This window comes from Callithrix jacchus, chromosome 15 (genome assembly GCF_049354715.1).
Source record: "Callithrix jacchus isolate 240 chromosome 15, calJac240_pri, whole genome shotgun sequence".
Taxonomy (NCBI): Eukaryota; Metazoa; Chordata; class Mammalia; order Primates; family Cebidae; genus Callithrix; species Callithrix jacchus.
In genome coordinates, this window is record NC_133516.1 from 46641664 (window position 1) to 46658726 (window position 17063).

The following is a 17063-nucleotide window of genomic DNA, read 5'->3' on the forward strand; positions in this document are numbered from 1 at the left end:
TAACCTCAAATTTAAGCCCTTTTCCTCTTCCATAACATGTAGTACCTACCTTGATAGGATTGCTATGAAGATTCCAAGAGAGAATACACTTAAAGTATTTTGCACAATGCCTGCAAGATTATACTTATTATTAACTACTTTTTACTACTGCCATTATTACTTATACCTATATTATGTTGGGATTTAGGATGAGCATTAATAACATCCTTTTCCCTCTAAGTTGGGTACCAAAATATGAGACAATGGGTACATGTGTCAAACTAAGAGGATGAAATTATCAAATTATTAGCTTTATTGCTGGTATTGCTAAATTCAAAAACATGGATTGTCTTTTCTGCCAAATCTAGTGATTGGTACAGGTAACAATGATACCTGATATCTGCACATTATAATTTCTCTCTTGCCTCCCTCAGACAAGGTATGAGCATGACATGGACCCTGGTCCTCACCCAGGTATACTTACATCATGGAAAAACTGAGGAGAACACACTCATTCCTCAGGTGAATCACAGAGCAGAGAAGTTGAGAGCCTGAATCCTGGAGCTAGATGTTGTGAGTCATTCTGGCTGTGCCATTCATCAGTCAAGCAGCAATGCAAGTCTCAGTGTTTCTGTGACTCAGTCTCCCCATCTGTCAAATGGGAATGATAGACGTACTACCTGCAAGTACAAGTGTGAGGATTGAATTAGCGTAAATACTAATCTCTGACACATAGGTATATGTTTGTCATTATCAATATTTATGAGAGTAACTCAGAAAGCACTGTACCACACATGCTGCTTCAAACCACCTACCAGAGAGGTTATTCCTCTCTCCAAGGGAAGAGCCAATGAGGCGGCTGGAAGAGAAACATTGCTCCCATGTTTCTCCTTCCTGAGGAGTGAAGTCCTCCCTCTCTGCTGAACATTGAGCAGAGGGAAGGAAAGGTTTACTTTCCCCATATTCTATCACTTGACATTGTCAGTCTCCACTGGTCTGACCTCTGCAGCTCCCTGTCTCTACCTGGAGAGAAGCAGCTTTGTCCTATTAATCAGTATATCCTTCCATTATATAAAGCCACACACTGCACTTTGCATCCAGTTGGCACCCAAGCAGTGCTTGATAGGCTTGAAGATGAACAACTTTCTCTGATAGATTGTGTTCTAATCAGGTTAAATAGCGATGGGCAGCTGCCTGGTAGCAATATACTGGCCCTGAGTGGGAAGTGTGAATGCTGTCCCCTAATCTGTCCTCTTTCTCTGGACCCTCTGGCCATCTACATCCTGATTTACACCCTAAAACTGTAGGAAAATGGAAACTAACTAAAACTTTCTCAGCTCAGGGCAAACACTTCGTACATTGGCTTTCCTCACTTGTGCCTTTTTCTTGATCTAGAATGTTGGGCTTCTCTGGCAGAAGCAGAAACAAATAACTGAGAAAAAGTTCATCATCAGATGAACACGTTACGCATTGATTTATTTGTTCCTGCATGTGTATGCTCATAAGTTAGGTTTAATTAAATGTACAATACAGCAGAAGGATTAAGTGAAATATGGGGTAGTGACTGGCCAGGATATTAGGAGTCCATAGACATTAGTAAATAGGAAGACTGAGTAACTGAACAGAAAGCATTCACAAAATCATATTGAGTAAAGCCTAGCACTGAACTGTAGTAATAGTAATACTACAATCCTAACATGAGTCATACATATTTCCCTCATTGTACTTGTTATTCCCCCAAATTATCGTTATTTGTCTGTTACGTATTATTCACCTCCTCCAATTGCAACATCTGTTCAATGGGGCTTGAGCTATTTCATTGGTCTCTATAGCCTCCTGGCCTTGTGGCAGGGTTTGGCAAACTATGGCCAGCCAGCCAAATTTGACCCATTACCTGTTTTTGTAAATAGAGTTTTATTGGAACACTTCCAAACCCATTGGCTTACAAATTGTCTATGGCTGCTTATGTGACAAAACAGTGAAGGTAGGTAGTTGTGTCAAGGACTGCATGACCCTCAAAGCCTATACCTTTTACTATCTGGCCCATTATGGAAAATATTTGTTCATCACCCCTGGCCTAAACCACTGACTGACAAATATTACATGCTTAATAAACACTTATAGAGTGAATGAGTGGAAGAAGAAATGAATACATGTGGATACAGAGTGTAAGAAAATGTAGATAAATCAAAACTGTGAAAGGGATAAGACTGGGCTTATAAACATTTTTTTCTTTTTAAAGGCTGTTATATTATGTTTAACAATGTAGGGTGAGTATCCCTAATCTGAAAATCCAAAATCTGAAATGCTGCAAAATCTGAAGCTTTATGAGCACCACTCATTGGAGCATTTTGGAATTTGGATTTTCAGATTAGGGATGTTCAACCCATAAGTATAACATAAATATTCCAAAATCCAAAAATATTCAAAATCAAAAACACTTCTGAAACAAGCATTTTGGATAAGGTATACTCAAACTCTGTGTGTGTGTGTGTGTGTGTGTGTGTGTGTGTGTGTGTGTATTTAAAAAGCAGAAACAAAATTTGAAAAGTAATACTACCACCTATGTAGATTATTGAGAATATAATTTGGAGGTCTTGTGGTTTAAGAATTGCTGCAACTCTAGATTACTGAGTGGTTTGCTCATGTTTTTGTTTTTAGTTCAAAAGCAAAGTGCCCTGATCACTAATTACCCTTCTAATTGTGAGTTAACAGTGGGGAAAGCAAGCCTGTGGGGATTACTTGCAAAGCTACTTTACAGCAGACTATATGAGTTGTCCACACATGAATAGAACAGACCCAACTTGCATAGTAATGTAAATAATATTTATGGATCTGGTCATTCATCAAAATTAAATTGATATGGGGCTCCATGAGGCTTGGTTGTCTTAGTCTGTCCTCCAGACATAATATTTATCTGATAACTCACAGAGCTTCCAGACCAGTTCTATCCTCCTTAGCTAAGCTCTTCTTACTTTAGTCTTCAAAATAAGCCTTCTTTATTTAAAACCCCATCTATTAGCCAAGAAAAGAGCAACGAGCCTTTACATTTTTAAAAGATCAAAAAAGAAAATAGAAGAGACATTTTATTTGTTTCACACAAGGACAAAAACTGGCCTCGCTCATTGGCTTCGTCTGTCTTTATGCTACTGTGACTCTGATTGGCTCTTTTGTACCTATTTGTTCATTTGCTTAATGGTCCTTTAGGGGCCTCTCCAACTAGTAGCATAAGCCAGAGAGTAGAAGCAATCTATTCACCAAAAGGGTGCATTTTAAAAAGACATTTTGCATACGCCATTTCACAAAGAAACAATGGTTGTAAGAGTTCTGGGACATTAATTTTTCACAGGCAAAATATTCATCTTAATGCATACGGCCATAGGTTCAAAAAGTAATGTTAAGCTTGTGTATGTTGGCCACAGTAGTGCTATTCAAGACTTCCTCCTAGTTCCCTGTTGCAAAAGACTCTTACCCCACTGTATTTGGTGTTTTTCTTTGCATTTCAAAGCCCTGGAATCAAATGCAATTGAGGTTGCCTGCTGGATTTTGGGGGCATGTGTATGAATTTACATGCATCTATGTCTTCAATAAATATTAAAGTGGTGGTATTTTTCTAAAGCAACTCAAAACAGGGTGGAAAATTTGACTTTTCTTTGTTTTAACCAGAAGTTGGTAAAACAGATAAAACACCCCAGAAAGAGACATGGCCACTTGAGTGATTTTATTAAATATGACTACCCCATCCCTCTCAGAACTCTCACTTTTTGTAGTTAGTCACTGACGTGGCTAGGTTAACTAGCATCTAATTATGGTGAAGGCACAACTTGGTCTTTTATTTGGAAGAGGAAATAAAAATGACTCTGAAGCTCAGGATGATACAGCTCTCTGTAAGGTTCACTTCATATCAGATCTTTCTTGAGTGAGAGGTAAAATGTCTTGGACTGAACAAGATGAGGCAGCAGCCCTGATAAAATGGCACTAATGTATATGAACATATAGAGAACAAAGAGGCCAATTGCAACAAAATGCCAACAGACACAAAAGTCACGCCACCAGGAATGGACCAGAAATGCTGTTTGTTAATCTGCTTCATTAAAGACATATTTTTAAGGCTAATAACATATTTCTATACAATTTCACATGTACAGTATCACTTAAGCCTCTTTTTGCCCCATATCTAAAGCTACAGGAAGTCCAGCAGCCGTGCACTGTGCTTTTATTACGTTGAGTATATCCAGATGATTTTAATAAACTTATAAAAGGACATTAGTTTCCTGCTATTTCAATGAAAACCACTTGCAAGATGAATTTAAAGCAATAGATCTATTTCTTTTCAACACGTGCCCTCTCTTTATGCAAATATGCCACCCTTTCTAATAGCCAACAAAACTACACACAAACACAATTATCAGCTGCATGTGACATGGGAGAAAAATATCATCCTCATAAATGTTTAAGGATGAAGAGATGGTAAAGAGTGACAGATGCCACACTATGCTGCTCAGATTCCTCCTAAAGGACTGGGGTTCCTCTGACCCCCCAACTGCTGGAAGCTCAGAGTCTTGGCTACTGGAGTCTCTCTCTGGGAATTAGCCTCAGCCAAATGGTGGCTTGTCCCAGGCCATGTGCACTCTCTAGAGTTCACAATTCAGTAACTTGCTAAAATGTGTATAGGGGTGGAAGGGCAAGGAGAGGTGTATAAAGACCTGGTCCCCTGATGTTAGATGACCTGAGGGACCATCTTTGTTTCAGAGCTTCCCTTGGGAGCAACTGAAGTCCTTGATGTGACTGCATCATAATTCAGCATCTCCTTTTTGCCCAGTTCTCCTTCCTGCAATCTCCCATTGGGTTGCATCTCAAAAGAAGTCTTCCTCTCACCACCATGCCCTCCCATGCAAATCTCCACCTCAGAGACAGAAATGTTTTGGATTTCAGATATTTTTGGATTTTGGAATATTTGCATTATGCTTATGGGTTGAGCGCCCCTAATCTGAAAATTTGGAATCCCAAATGTTCTGGTGAGCATTGCCTTTGAGCACCATGTTGGTGCTCACAGCATTTCAGATTTGGCGGTATTTCAGATTTTGGATTTTCAGATTAGGGATAGTCAACCTGTATTGTTAAACAAAATATAACAGAATTTTAAAAGAAAAAAAATTCTCAGCACAGCCCTATCCCTTTCACAGTTTTGATTTATCTGCATTTTCTTACACTCTATATCCATGTGTATTCATTTCTTCCACTCATTCATTCTATCAAATATTAAGTGTTTTAAGTACTTAATATTTATCAGTCAGTGGTTTAGGCCAGGGATGGGCAAATGTTATCTATAATGGGCCAGATAGTAAAAGGTGTAGACTTTGAGGCCCACACAGTGTCGGACACAACTACTTAGCTTCACTGTTTTGTCACATAAGCATGTAAATCAATGGGTGTGGAAGTGTTTTAGTAAAACTTTATTTACAAAAATAGGCAATGGGTCCGACATGTCTTCTTAGCCATAGTTTGCCAAACCCTGCCACAAGGCCGGGGGCTATAGAGACCAATGAAATAGCTCAAGTTCCATTGAACAGATGTTGCAATTAGGGGATGTGGATAATTTATAGCAGGCAACAATAATTTTGGGGAATAACAAGTACAATGAGGGAAATGTATATGACTCACGTTAGAATCATTCCTTCATGGGAAGGAATATTCTTTACCATCTTAGGTTGGGTTTCTTGCTCAGACTCATCATGTCTTAGTGGACACTTTTCCCCTGGACTTTCTAAAATATTGAACCACAGTACTCAGACACTCATTGTGGCTATCATTGACCCCTGAAATATAAAAAGCATAAGTTGGAAACCACTTCTCTAAATAATTGTTATGGTCCCTTTTTGCTTAAAAATTCTATGATGTTCTGATATCAATCAAACTGATCAATACTCAGTTCTTGTACAGTTTATTCACCTTTTCTGTATGTGCTTATGCAGCCCATGTTATTGTTATGAAAGGATCGAAGACATGAGACCCAATTTAGAGGAGCACACATTTCAGTCTGAGTGATGAGAAGGCAATAGGAGAGTAGGGTAGGAACAATTATCTTGGCAGAAGGAACTGGCATATGGGACAAATCCAAGAATGATCCAAGAGGGTGTGATACGTTGGGGAACTCTGTATGTGTGTATGTGTTATGGGAAAGGCTTGGGCAGAGATGGAGTAGAAGAGTTAAAGCTGGAAAGGCTGAGCGGTAATTATGTACCAGTGAGCCTTAAGGCATGTATCCTACAGACAAAGAAGAACCAGTGAAGAGTTATAAGTAAAAGAAATACATGATATATTTTACACGTTGAAAACATCACTCTGAAGCTTGGGCAGAGAATGGTTTGGTTTGGCGACAGAGAGGTGAAATACGACCTTAGACCAATCATCATTAGTATTATAAAAATTGTATTAAAAGGTCAGCAGCAATTTTTTTCAAAGGGGGTCATGAAATTAGTGTAATGGGGTATGGCTAGTACTTAAAAAAAGGAAGAAGACAGGCCAGGTGCAGTGGCTAACGCCTGTAATCCCAGCACTTTGGGAGGCCGAGGTAGGCAGATTACCTGAGGTCAGGAGTTTAAGACCAGCCTGACCAACATGGTGAAACTCTGTCTCTACATAAATTGGCTGTGTGTGGTGTGGGCACCTATAATCTCAGCTACTTGGGAGGCTGACACTGGAGAACCACTTGAACCTGGGAGGTAGAGGTTGCAGTGAGCCAAGATCACGCCGTTGCACTCCAGCATGGGCGACAGAGTCAGACTTCGTCTCAAAAAAAAAAAAGGAATAAGAAAAAATTAAAGTGCATAAACATTAGAGCACATGGCACAGGTAAGGGTATCGGTTCATGAAAATCTTGAGTATGTAGATTACTGTGTGAGTTTGTGTGGTTGTGTGTGCATTTTTACTGGGTAATGATTAAAAATGTATTTCTAGATATTGAGGTCAAAGAAGTTTGCCCAGCATGACTCCAGACCTCATGAAGCCTTACAAATGCCTGCTACAAGTAGCCATGGGAACCAGGTGTCAGCCGTCAACAAAGCAGCCCAAAGCCATCTCTCTCACTAGAAAAAATGGGCTCACAAGAGCAGGTTCTAATGCTGATAGCTAAGAACCTATGGACAAGTTCAAATTTAAAAGATTTGCCTCAAATGACCCAGAAAATGGACTTCGATGAAAAGATGCATTGGTTTAATGTATTTCATGTTCGTCAATGGCAGTTCTGGGCCATCTCTGCGGTGTTTGATGTTTGTGGTCTCCTCTACTTCCTGTGGTTCAGTCACTTTTTTGCTTAGTATTTACCATGGGAGAGCAGGGACAAGCCATCTGTGCAAAACTTCAAAGATGTGTTTTGGTTTACATTCTGTTACAATGAAGTCAATGCAAATTGTTTTTATGTTGTTTTTTAAAAATTTGGTATTTTACTTGTTTTTGGCAGGGGGATAATGAGGGGAGTGAACAAGCACGGACCATGGTTGATAATATGATGTGGCCTGACCTTAAAAAAAAACGGTCCAACAGATGTTAGTGTTGATTCATTGTTTTCAGCAGGAACCTACATTTCACTATTTTTCCAATTCTACTTGGATGCAGATTTGTCTTAGCAGAGGAAAATGCTAAATTTCCATTTAGATCTATTTGCCTTACCACTGGCAAGCTGCCACACTCTTCTCCATTTTTTTCCTAATTTTTTCAGAAATAGCATAAACACTTCCTCGAACTTGAGGCTGACCTGAGCTTTATTTGATGCCCTTTCAAAGACCAACTGAGAGGTGGTATTCCTCATGGAGAAGGCACTCAGCTAGAGTTTAGAGTGAACCAGAAGGAACCTTAGGGTGAACATAATCCAAGTCCTATGAATTTTGCAGATGAGGCAGTTGAACTTCAGAGAAGTAATGTGACTTGCCCAAGGACGTGAGCTCGCTGGGGACAGAGCTGGGTCTAGAAACAAGCTCAGGACTAAACAAGGCTCTGTCCCTCTGGCCTCACTACCACTTCAAATGCTTGGCAGCATCTCCTTCAGATGGCAGTTTTGTGGAAAACACCAGCCATGCAAACTAGATGAAGTCCAGCATGAATTTTGTTACTGGCAAGAAAATTTCCAAACTAATTGATATTGTAGAATTAGGTTTTTTAATATTCATTGGTTATTTTATTACCATAGTAGGAGTCTCCAGACAAAATTGGTAGTTTGATCATGGTACTTAAAAGGGAGATAAGGTGGAAGAAAAATTTTCCTAGGAATAGTTAATGTTTCTTATCTGATATATAGAATATTTCCCCTTAGAATTACGATTATTGAAAGTGCATAAATTATATCCAGAGGAATTTTTCAGATCACACACTGGAGTTGGAATCAAGGAGTGAACATTTCTAATAATTGAGAACAGGGTCCTCAAACTCAGCACTACTGACATTTGGGACCAGACAATTCTGTTATGGGGGCTGTCCTTTGATTACAGGATGTTAAACAGCATTCCTAGCCTCTATCTGCCAGAAGCCACTAATGCACCCCTAATGGAGACAACCGAAACTGTCTCTAGTCCTTGCCAAATAAGGTGAAATAGTCCCAGTTGAGATTCACTAATTTAGACAAGTTTCAATGTTTAAAATGTAAGGGATAATTCTTTTTTTTTTTTTATTTTTTATTGGATTTTAGGTTTTGGGGTACATGAGCAGAGCATGCAAGACAGTTGCGTAGGAACACACATGGCAGTGTGCTTTTCTTTCCTTCTCCCCTTCACCCACATTTGGCATTTCTCCCCAGGCTATCCCTTCCCACCTCCCCCTCCCACTGGCCCTCCCCTTTTCCCCCCAATAGACCCCAGTGTTTAGTACTCCCCTTTCTGTGTCCATGTGTTCTCATTTTTCATCACCCGCCTATGAGTGAGAATATGCGGTGTTTCATTTTCTGTTCTTGTGTCAGTTTGCTGAGGATGACGTTCTCCAGATTCATCCATGTCCCTACAAACGACACAAACTCATCATTTCTGATTGCTGCATAATATTCCATGGTGTATATGTGCCACATTTTTCCAATCCAGTCTATTATCAATGGGCATTTGGGTTGATTCCAGGTCTTTGCTATTGTTAACAGTGCTGCAATGAACATTCGTGTACATGTGTCCTTATAGTAGAACGATTTATAGTCTTTTGGATATATACCCAGTAATGGGATTGCTGGGTCAAATGGAATTTCTATTTCTAAGGCCTTGAGGAATCGCCACACTGTCTTCCACAATGGTTGAACTAATTTACACTCCCACCAACAGTGTAAAAGTGTTCCTTTTTCTCCACATCCTCTCCAGCATCTGTTGTCTCCAGATTTTTTAATGATCGCCATTCTAACTGGCATGAGATGGTATCTCAGTGTGGTTTTGATTTGCATCTCTCTGATGACCAGTGACGATGAGCATTTTTTCATATGATTGTTGGCCTCATATATGTCTTCTTTCGTAAAGTATCTGTTCATATCCTTTGCCCACTTTTGAATGGGCTTGTTTTTTTCCTGTAAATCCGTTTGAGTTCTTTGTAAATTCTGGATATCAGCCCTTTGTCAGATGGGTAAACTGCAAAAATTTTTTCCCATTCTGTTGGTTGCCGATCCACTCTAGTGACTGTTTCTTTTGCCGTGCAGAAGCTGTGGAGTTTGATTAGGTCCCATTTGTCTATTTTGGCTTTTGTTGCCAATGCTTTTGGTGTTTTGTTCATGAAGTCCTTGCCTACTCCTATGTCCTGGATAGTTTTGCCTAGATTTCCTTCTAGGGTTTTTATTGTGCCAAGTCTTATGTTTAAGTCGTTAATCCATCTGGAGTTAATTTTAGTGTAAGGTGTCAGGAATGGGTCCAGTTTCTGCTTTCTGCACATGGCTAGCCAGTTTTCCCAACACCATTTGTTAAACAGGGAATCCTTTCCCCCTTGCTTGTTTTTGTCAGGTTTATCAAAGATTGTATAGTTGTAGATATGTTGTGTTGCCTCCGGTGCCTCTGTTTTGTTCCATTGGTCTATATCTCTGTTTTGGTACCAGTACCATGCTGTTTTGATTACTGTAGCCTTGTAATATAGTTTGAAATCCGGTAGTGTGATGCCCCCTGCTGTGTTCTTTTTGCTTAGAATTGACTTGGCTATGCGGGCTCTCTTTTGGTTCCATATGAAGTTCATGGTGGTTTTTTCCAGTTCTGTGAAGAAAGTCAATGGTAGCTTGATGGGGATAGCATTGATTCTGTAAATTACTTTGGGCAGTATAGCCATTTTCACGATGTTAATTCTTCCTAACCATGAACATGGAATGTTTCTCCATCTGTTTGTGTCCTCTCTGATTTCGTTGAGCAGTGGTTTGTAGTTCTCCTTGAAGAGGTCCTTTACGTTCCTTATGAGTTGTATTCCAAGGGATTTTATTCTTTTTGTAGCCATTGTGAATGGCAGTTCGTTCTTGATTTGGCTTTCTTTAAGTCTGTTATTGGTGTAGAGGAACGCTTGTGATTTTTGCACATTGATTTTATATCCTGAGACTTTGCTGAAGTTGCTTATCAGTTTTAGGAGTTTTTGGGCTGAGGTGATGGGGTCTTCTAGGTATACTATCATGTCGTCTGCAAATAGAGACAATTTGGCTTCCTCCTTTCCTATTTGAATACCCTTTATTTCTTTTTCTTGCCTGATTGCTCTGGCTAGAACTTCCAGAACTCTATTGAATAGGAGTGGTGAAAGAGGGCATCCTTGTCTAGTGCCAGATTTCAAAGGGAATGCTTCCAGTTTTTGCCCATTCAGTATGATATTGGCTGTTGGTTTGTCATAAATAGCTTTTATTACTTTGAGATACGTTCCATTGATACCGAGTTTATTGAGGGTTTTTAGCATAAAGGGCTGTTGAATATTGTCAAATGCCTTCTCTGCGTCAATTGAGATAATCATGTGGTTTTTGTTTTTGGTTCTGTTTATGTGGTGAATTACGTTGATAGACTTGCATATGTTGAACCAGCCTTGCATCCCCAGGATGAATCCTACTGAGATAATTCTTTTATTAAAGGTGGAAATATTTTTTCTGATTATAAATATAACAAATACTTGTATTTTTAAAATGTGGAAACATATTACTGAAATAATACCAGAATGCTAAGGTATTAATTTGCAATTCGGTATTTTTGAAAATGACTGAAAGGTCCGTCTTCACATGTTGTCACACTCAACAAAAGCACAAGTCTGACACCCAAAAGTCAATGAAAATAAGTTTAACTTTCCTCTAAAATCTCCCTAAGAGGTATGGAAACAGGAAATGTAGTTCATGACCACCAAAATGCCCTAATTTCCTTCTTTCCCTCTTCACCATCTATTAATTGCTTTCATCACAGCAGACAACAGTTGCTCTTTCACAATCTCTCTTCTCCCTCAAACTTGATCCCACAGTCCTGTCTCCTCTCCCTGCCTATGCTTTAGCACCTGTCAACTTTCTTCTTCACATGGTTCTCTGGCCTTTCCAGCTAGATCCCTGTAAGCTTTTTCTATGTGGCTACCTTACCCATTACCTAGATCCACACAAGAAAAGGCCTGGAATCTCCCTTGGAATGTTCTGAGATGAGGCAAATTGTCAACCTTTATATAAGACTATTTTTATCCCAATCATACTATAAAGAAGGAAATAAGATTCAGCAGCAATTCTACTAACAAACCACACAATTAACAATCTAGTGATACCTGGGTAGGTGGTTTTGACACATGGAGATGTAAGAAAGGAATCAAGGTAAAAGTAGGTAGTTTGCATTCCCCAGAAATGAAGGAAAAATAAGATAATGTGACCTTTTCTTCCAATCCTTTTTTTTTTTGAGACAGGGTCTTGCTGTGTTGCCCAGGCTGGAGTGGCATATGTTACATGGCTCTCTGCAGCCTCAACCTCTTGAGCTCAAGCAATCCTCTCCACTTGACCTCCAGAGTAGCTGGGACTACGGGCACGCACCACCACACCTGGCTAATTTTTTAACTTCTAAAGAGACAATCTCTCACCATGTTGGCCAGGCTGGTCTCAAACTCCTGGGCTCAAGGAATCCCCCTGGTTTGGTCTCACAAAGTGCTGGAATTCTAGGCATAAGCCACTGTGCCTGGCCAACATCCTTTTTTCCATTGAATTATGAGGCTGACTTTAGAATATCTCAGTTTAATGCATTCATCATCATTATCATTTAACTATTTACCATGTACCACATTTATAAGAATGTCATAGGTAACTTTGAATACAACTACCAACACAGGTGCCATTGATAGTTACAATTGATAAATGAGGAGCTTGAGTCTCTCAAGAGTTATGTAAGCTGCCCAAGACCACATAGCTACTAATTTTTACTTGCAAGTGCAAGAAACATTCCCATACTCAAGAATGTCTGGCCTTACTACTTTCTTTCCTGTGTGTTTATCTTTGGTGTGGCCAGGTGAGGAGTATCCAGTTGCCATTTCCACTCATGTTTCATCAAATGTACACAGAGAGGGGAAAACGGGCTGGTCCAATGGGCCATAGGAGACACTTAGCCCATAGTTTCTATGGTAAGAACCTGTCTGAGTATTCTTCCCCATGCATGTCCACCATTCTGGTGCTAGCTTGGCAGTGTCTCCAGGCCATGCCACTCACAGTGTGCTCCACCATCCTAAGCATCAACATCACCTGAGAATTTGTGAGAAGGGCAGAATCTCAGGCCATAACCCAGACCTACTGAAAAGTTCCTGAGATGATTTGAATACAGTGGTTCTGATACCTGAAAAGCTGGTCCCAATGCAAGGATTCCACATTCCAATAATTCTCAAACTTGAGCATATATCAAAATCACTTGGAGGACTTCTGAAAACAGATTGCAGAGTCTATCCTTCCCTGCAGAGTTTTGGATTCTGTAAGTCTGGAGTGGTGCCCAATCATTTGCATTTTTAACAAGTTTCCAGGTGGTAGGGGGACCAAAGTTTGTGAACCATTGTTACAGTCAAATAAATGAAGGAACCCCTAAAAGCTAAACAAAATTAAGCTAGGTGATTTTCTAACAGATCTCTGAGCTTGAATATGCAAATACTCAGTTTCTCAAACTCTTTGGTCCATTGAAATAATTTTTACAAAATATCACTATAGATTAGTCTTCCACAAAATGAACCTTGGAGACCATTGGTCTACAAACAATAGTCTGGCAATTTTGATTTTAAAAAAAGCTGGATGTAATAAAATGACCTCTTTGGTTGGAGGAGAGAGAGTTCTGGTTTTGGTGTCAGGTCAACACAGCTGTTGTGTCTTTTAGCAAATGAATAGCACATTTCTTCAACGGATTTGTACAGATTGAAAATAAATTCTAATTCATTGAGAGTCACATAACATAAACCAGGAATGAAAAAGGGACAAAAAATATATCTACAATGACATTTGAATTGCTGTTTCATCCCCCTCTACTGAAATACAAGCCAAGAATAAAACATTGATTAAATAGAAAGCATTGACATTTTACTCCTGTGGTGCTGGATACCAGCCTAGACAAAGAGCCACTTAAATTCAAAAGACAAAGAGTCCTTTTGTGAGGCAATAAGTTCATCTGGGAGAAATATTAAGTGAAGTCTCTAAGTATAGAGTTCTCTAACGTCTTTACCTACAACACTCATTGAGAGACAGTGGGTAAAATCACACTCAAAATATATAAGGAAGGAGGTTACAGGCATTTATTAAAGGATGGTTAGGATCCACAGAAAACTCAACTTTTGTCTCCAGTGAGGCCAATTTATAATAGTAAATGAGACTCAAAATGGCCAATGAGAGATGAGCAAGAAAACACATTCTTCCAAACAAAGAAAACATCAAGTGTCTCTTTTATCACATTACGGGTAGGAGATACTGTAATGAATAAGATTGATATTTTCTCTACCCTCAAAGATCATACACTGGAATAACGAGTACAGGTCTAAAAATAATAAAAGAATATATCAAGTAAGTGTTACGTTTGAAGATAAACGAGGAGAGGAGATGGAGAACAACAGGTTTGGGTAATTTTTAGAAAGTGTGCTCAGGAAAAGTTGCTCTGATTTATTTGAGATGAAAAATAAAGACAGAGAAAATGTGAGTCATATAATGTTTGAATAAAGAGAGTTCTAGAAATCCAAAATACTGTGTAAAAAGACTACATCCAGAAAGAAATAGAGATATTTACGGAACTGAAATGAGACTACATTTATTGAACATTTGCTTTGTACAAGTGATCATGCTGAGTCATTTGTGAGTGTGAGAGTGTGTAGTTGTGTGTGTGTCAGGATGGAGTGTAGGGGTATGATACTTTTCGAGGACCAGTTAGACTTGGCCTTCTGTTTTGGGCCATTTCATTTCCTGTGATTCATTCAGTCAGCCCCCAGATGGTACACGGTGGTTTCTGCCATGTTAATACAGAACGAATAAGCCATTTGGCTATGTCCAGTTCTACATGTGAAGTCATGTATTGTGTTCTAACCATTGTTCTTGCTAAAGGTTTCTTTTTGATCTCCTGCCTGTGGTTAAGAGCTATTTCTTGACATTCAGTCTAAATTCAGTTTTTCACAAACAACTTTAACAAGTTGAAGGTCCTCAACAACTTTAAACATTTAAGGAGGCGTATCACTCTCTTCATTGTGGTGCTACAATGAGAGATGAAAGAGGCCTTGGAGCAAAATTGGGGCATGATGGTCCAAATTAATTCTCCTTGTATATTAGTGTAAAAGAGTGTCAAATGGATACTTTAGTTAGATTTTAAATATAAAGATATAATTGAAGTCTTTGTTATGGTACAGGTAAAGATTTTTTTATTTTTTAGTTTTTGAGAGAAGGTCTCACACTGTCACTGAGGCTAGAGGACAATCACAGCTCGTTGCAGCTTTGACCTCCCCAGGCTTAGGTGATCCTTTCACTTCAACCTCCCGAGTAGCTGGGACTGTAGGTACACACTCCCATACCCAGATAATTTATTGTATTTTTGATAAAGACAGATTTTTACTATGTTGCCAAGGCTGGTCTCAGACTCCAGGGCTCATGCAATGCTCCCACCTTGGCCTCTCCAAATGCTGGGATTACACCTATAATCCCATATGAGCCATTGTACCCAGCCAGATAAAGACTTCTTAAGCCAGTACTTACAAAATGAGTATGTGGAGGCTACAAATATATGTAGAAATGATTTGGGCAAAGAATATTTTAGAAAGTGAGTATATAGAAGGTTATTTTTACATTATGTATTATTATATTATTATAAGTAAAGTGAAAATAAAACACATGCAGAAAGACCCTAAAAGCTTGGGGTTAAGTATCAAATCCTTTTCCTCAGTCACACAGGGCAGGGCATTTCTTCCTGAAAGACAGAAGGGACTGGCAAATAAATTTAAGAAAAGCAAGATACCTTTCTTTATACAGCTCACACTGGTAGAAAGAACGCATTTATCTTTCCCTTTGTGATTTCTAATATTTTAAATCTGAGTATTTGCCTTCTAAGAAGTTCCAATCCCTGATACAGAAACTTCCCCACTATCACAGCAGAGCAGAGGCCATGTGATTGCTTCATCACTCCAAACTCCCAGGTCCTATATTTGCTTTGCGTTTCTAAGTGTCATCATGTTAATCAAGGCTGCCTGAAATTATTCAAAGACAAGGTTAAAAAATCTGCTTTGCTTTGCTTTTCTGCAATGTGGCCTGATTTTGTAATCATACCCACACAAATCTGGCCTGTGTTGTCAGAAAAATTGTCTCCTCATTAAAAACAAATCTTAACAGGCCTAATTTGGAGCCTGCTTTTGTCTGTAACTTGATCAAGAGAGTAATGACTGAACCATGCTAACCAGAGGGAGAGTAAAAGGAACTCACAAACATTCAACAGTGCAGATTACAGTCACATCAGCATGATTTTGGTATGCAAATAAAGCACACTGGGCAACAAAATAAAATATAAATGGTTTGCTTCCATTTTAGTTCTTATACTCTTAAGGCATGTGGGAAAACCTAAGTCTCAATGAAAGGATTCACTTTGAGAAACAAATAATTGCCCTTTTTGGGGCCTCTCTTTAGTTTCCTTAGTTGTAAAACGGGGATAATAATGTCTGTAATTATTATAATAAGGTGGTTATAAGGATTAAGTTAGTATATGTAAAGCATTTAAAATAGTGTCTGGGTTTCTAGGCCAGCACATGGTTAATGATAGCATGTACCATAAGGTCTAGATGTTATTATTGTTTTTGTTATTATTTTTGGCTCCCCGCTCCACACTGCATTCTATATGAGCAGGAACACCAGGAATAGACTCACAGAATTTCAGAACTTTTGAGAATTGCTTCCAAAAATGTGTTCCATGAACATCCACTGTTACTTAATGTGTCAGTTGTATAAAAAAGGGTTTCTCTGATCAATAACTTTTGGGAAATGCTAGGTTGAATAAAATAAAAACTTTTTTTACCTTAGAGTCTTTTAGAGGACAGGGGTTGAGGAAAAGAATTATTTTTTCCTTGTACATCACTAGGCTCTTGGCCAAGATGCCTATAACAAAAGACAGATTAACAGAAGAAAAGCAAATGTAGCTAATGTCATGTGTTTAACATGAATACATTTATATTAGTATTAATATAAATACAGATTTATTCAATATAACTTTTATGTAACACAGGAGCCTTCAGAAATGAAGATCCAAAGAAACAGGGGAAAACCATGTATGTTTATGAACAGTCATGCCAAAGTATGATTGGAGGACAAAAAGGTATGGTCTAATGGTAATAAATGGGGGAGGGGATCTCAGCAAGGGCCGTGTGTTCAGATTTCTTTTTGGCATCCCTGTGTGACTTCTCTTTCTTCTGGGTATAGGGCAAGACACTCCTGTCACAGGCCCTTTAGAGGAGAAGGGAGGAAGAAGGCCAGAGAGTAACCTCCCTGGGTTTTATGGCCTGCTTTAGGGAATAAGAGCATCAGGAATTCAAGTTTATGGCCTGCTTGGAAGGGAGGGGAGGAACACGGGGAGAAGGTCAGAGAGACCTTCCTGCTTCTGCATTTTTTTCCAGTTTCCTTCAGTTAAACTTCTTATATGCCAAGAGACTGTCTTTTG

At 39.0% G+C, this 17063-nt stretch overlaps 1 long non-coding RNA gene across 3 annotated transcripts in view; it reads right to left on the reverse strand.

Moving 5' to 3' along the window:
• Nucleotides 1-17063, reverse strand: part of LOC118147978 (uncharacterized) — a 156913-nt gene that overhangs the window by 60956 nt on the left and 78894 nt on the right. For all 3 annotated transcript variants that reach the window (XR_013527418.1, XR_013527417.1, XR_004734707.3), the window contains one exon: nt 464-659. This is a non-coding gene — a long non-coding RNA (uncharacterized LOC118147978). The remainder of the gene's footprint in view (nt 1-463; nt 660-17063) is intronic.